Source organism: Herpailurus yagouaroundi, unplaced genomic scaffold (assembly GCF_014898765.1).
Source record: "Herpailurus yagouaroundi ecotype Mexico unplaced genomic scaffold, PumYag 77, whole genome shotgun sequence".
NCBI classification, from domain to species: Eukaryota; Metazoa; Chordata; class Mammalia; order Carnivora; family Felidae; genus Herpailurus; species Herpailurus yagouaroundi.
The window spans coordinates 25,449,541-25,453,485 of NW_024412388.1; the positions used below are offsets into that span (position 1 = coordinate 25,449,541).

The 3,945-nt window shown below is 47.7% G+C and overlaps 1 long non-coding RNA gene across 1 annotated transcript in view; it reads right to left on the bottom strand.

Annotated features, from left to right (window-relative positions):
* LOC121025795 (uncharacterized) overlaps window positions 1-2,947 on the bottom strand; it is a 7,154-nt gene extending 4,207 nt beyond the window's left edge. Inside the window, exon 1 of the long non-coding RNA XR_005788152.1 lies at window positions 512-2,947. This is a non-coding gene — a long non-coding RNA (uncharacterized LOC121025795). The remainder of the gene's footprint in view (window positions 1-511) is intronic.
* Window positions 2,948-3,945: the final 998 nt, after the last annotated feature.

A 3,945-nucleotide genomic window follows, 5' to 3' on the forward strand; every position in this document is an offset into this window, starting at 1 on the left:
AAGAAAGAAAGAAAGAAAGAAAGAAAGAAAGAAAGAAAGAAAGAAAGAAAGAAAGAAAAAGTGACCCAACTCTAGCAAGAGAGTGTACTTGCCTGCCAGTATCTGTTACCCTCCATGCTGGCAAAATGTCTAATAACAGGTTCTCTGGCCGGTTGGGAGTGCTGGAGGGAAGTCCACATTAGTAGTATTTGCCAATTTCTTTGGTGTAAATACTCCCACCAAGGCTGATTTCAAGAAGTCATATCAATGAATAAGGAATTGGAAGGGGGGCAATGCATGTGATTGGCTCTCATGAGCCTACATAAGCCCACTCCAAACACCACCAAATTGTCCCCTTCTTTCTTCTACTAACAGAAAGTCCCCTTTGTGTTTCATCAGGGCTCATGGTCACTTGGCTGGAAACTGGCTGTGATATACACCTGTGCCCTGTATCACATGTGCCCTATGGCCACATAAAGAAGATCTGGTCAGGGGCCTGTGAACAGAAGTGATGTGGGCAGATTCTCTGTACCTCCTTACGACCAGGAGCACTGGTCATTCCAGCTCTCTCTGTCCTCCTTCCTGCAGGCTGGAATGTGGACATGGTAGAGATGAGGAGAACATCTTGGATGGTAGCGGGGGATGCAGGTTGGAGAGAAACTGGATGTTTGGGTGACCTCACCCAGCAGAGCTTCCTAACCACCCTGGACCAGTCACTTACGTCTTCTGTTTTAGGAAAGAAGTCAATGTGTACCTTGTTTAAGACTTTTATTTTGAAACCTCTTATTATGGCAGCTTATCCGACTACTGCCTAATACTTAGCTCTAGGACCCCCAAGGATTTGATGCATTTTTATGGATATCATTGCGACAAACTCTACCCTCTGTTTTAAGATGTCCCAAACGAGTCTGTCTAGATTATAAGCGAAAGATTACTAGTCAGCATTTGCTAGGCTATGCAGCAGAAACCACCCCACAGTCTCAACAGCTGACAACAACAAGGTTTATTTCTTATTTACGCCACATGACAGCAGGTCATTTGAGGTCCTGTTCTATATGTGTTCACATTCTGGGTCTCAGACTGAAGGAGTGGCGCTATATCATTCCAGAGACAGAAGCGAAAATGCCGTGGCTGAGTCTTACAATGACTCTTAAAGCGTCTGCTGGGATGTGGCACATGTAGCTTCTATTCATGTTCCATTGGCCAAAGGAAGCGAATGGCCTAGGCAGACACCAAGGGGGCAGTGAGGTATAGCCCTCCCCACAGAGAAGCACTGTGAGTCTCATTGCTATGGTCAGAGATGGATAACCCTTTTACTGAGAGTTCAACAAATAGTTGGGAATAATAATACAACCTATCACGAGAGCCTAAAGTGAAAAACATGCATTATGCTGGGAACAGATCCTATTCTTATTCCCATTTTGCAGGCGAGGAAACTGAGGCTCAGAGAAGATAAGGGCCATGTAGTCATATAGTCCTATGCTACTCTTAGAACTGCAAATTCTGAGCAGCTCATCTCAATTTCTCTGCCATGGATCACCTTGTTGGTAATAAAACCCTGTAGATAGTCCAGAAGACCCACTGCTTTCTATTTCTGGAAACCAAGCTCTGGAGTTCATGAAGAGCTCACTAAAGGTCAGCACGTAGAAAGAGAGGAAGAGGCTGCAGACAGTGGAGACAGGAAGTTTGGGGGCTCATCCGGGGGCTCTGCCACTAAATCACTGTTCACCTTCAGGAAGTTATTTAACCTCTCTGGGTCTCTGTCATCTGAATATGGAAGAGGTCCTAGTATAGCTCAGAGTATGAAATTTTAAGGTTAATCTGGCTGTAGGATGCTGATATCTAATCACACTATTCCCAGGGGAACTTGGGAGTCCCTCCTCAGAAGCCCTGTTCTTTATTTGAAAACTACCTCGAAAGATACACATCTATGCTCATTATTCAGCCATCCATCCATCTATTTATCCATCCATTCACTCATTCATTCATCAAAGGTTCATGGCAGGTCCTCTGTGCCAGGCTCTACACTAGGCCCTGGGGGTGCAGAGATGAATCAAATGTGGTCTCTTGCCTGTAGGACTTTACAGTCTATTGGAGGAGACAGAGATACAGATAATGGCGAAAGCTGCAATAAGTTGTTCTAACCACAAAATGGTGTGGTCAGAGCTATCAAGGAGTCTGTGCAAAGAAGCTGCACCAGGCCAGGGAGGAAGCGACTTCTTTGGCCCAGGTGTCAGCTCCTGGGGCCGACAGATGAGGGAGGAAGAACCAGCAGAGAGGCGAACACCATGAGTTCAGACGAGGCCTTTGGTATGTGCAGGAGGAGGTGTCCAGCAGGTCACTGAGACTGGGTCTGAGGCCGGGGTGGGTGTGGGGGAGCTGGAGGTTCAGGATGTGGATTGGGTGTCTTTCACTGAGGATGGTCACGGAAGCCATGAAAACATACGAGATTGTGATTTCCCTTCTGCACACCGTTCCTGAACTTCCGGTGGCCCGGCCGCACAGAGCGGCCACACACACCAGCCTTTCCTGGGGAGGGCCCTGCAGGGGACTGACCTAAGCTGGGTGCACCAGTGTACAAGTCAGCCCCGATAGGAACAAATGTGCAACACCAATTCTGTTTTATGGCCTTGTCTGATGCTAGGACACGTAGAGAGGTCACCAGGTCATCCTCGGTGCAGCAGGGACATAAATCAGGCAGCACCCTGCTTCCTGAGGCCCCAGCCGAGGAGGACAGGGCCTATCCACCTCTAACTGGGATCAATTACAGGCCATTCCTGTGCGGGCCCAAGCTTCCTTCCACAGAGTTGTGCAGGCCTGGCCCCAGGAGGCCTGGCAGAGAAGCAGCTCTTAGGCCGTGTCTGTGACAAGATGCAGGGCTCTAACCTGGACAGGGAGAAAGAAAGAGCTACTCGCCTAAGTGGAGAAGGTAATAACGGTGATAAGGAAATGGTATCTACCAAGTGCACTGGTCTAGGGCATGCCTTAACGTGCATGCTTTCATTTTAACGCCACTGTGACCTTCTCAGGTAGGTTCTCTTGCTGGCCTCATTTGTAAAATGAGGAAACTGAGGCTCAGGGAGATTGGGTAACTTGCTCAAGGCTACCCAATCAGAAAGTGGTAGAGTCCTGAATTCCAACCCAAGCCTGTCTGCCTCCAGCAGCTCAACTCGAAAGAGTGGTAGAGAGATGACAGCTGGCCCAGACAGCCTGTCCTTTGGAGTCAAATAGGCTTGGCTTCCAACGTTGGCTTTGCCACTACTTAAGCGTGTGGTCTCAAGCTGGTTACTGAACTCCCGAAGCCTCAGCTTCCTCGTCTGTAAGACGGGGAACACAGAACCTACCTTGTGACATTGTTATGCAGACTAAGAAGAATACATGCAAAGTACAAGTAAGTGCTCAGGTGGTAGTATTATTGTTATCCTCATCACCATCCTGATCCTTGCCTCATACCTTTGCTTACCACACTCGAGTAAATGGAAGAGTAAGTACAACAGCTTCAAGCATGAGAGAAGCTTGCACACCGGGGGGCCTGAAAGTGATCTGATCTGGTGTAAGTAGAAAGAGGGGTAAAGTAACAGGATAGAGGTTCAAACGACAGACAGAGGCTGTATCACGCAAGGTTGGCTGTAAACCGTAAGGATTTAGGGCTTTGTTCTGAGGTCAACTAGAAGCCATTGAAGAATTCTAAGCAGGTAGAGGAGTGTAGTTGACTTTGCTTCTCAGAGAGATGCTCTAGGTGACCCATCTGTTCTCCCTAGTACCCCTAGTGAGTACAGCAGTGCCTAGGACATGGTGGGTGTTCAAAGACCTTTGTTAAATAAATTTGCCCAAAGTTACCGCTTTATCCAGGCCTGCTCAGTTATGAGAAACAAGTGAGCACTCTTGTTAGCCCAGGGAAAGATGGTGTATTTTAGGGATCATTTTAGAGGCTGTCTAGGGAAGATCAAGAACAGAGACTAGAAT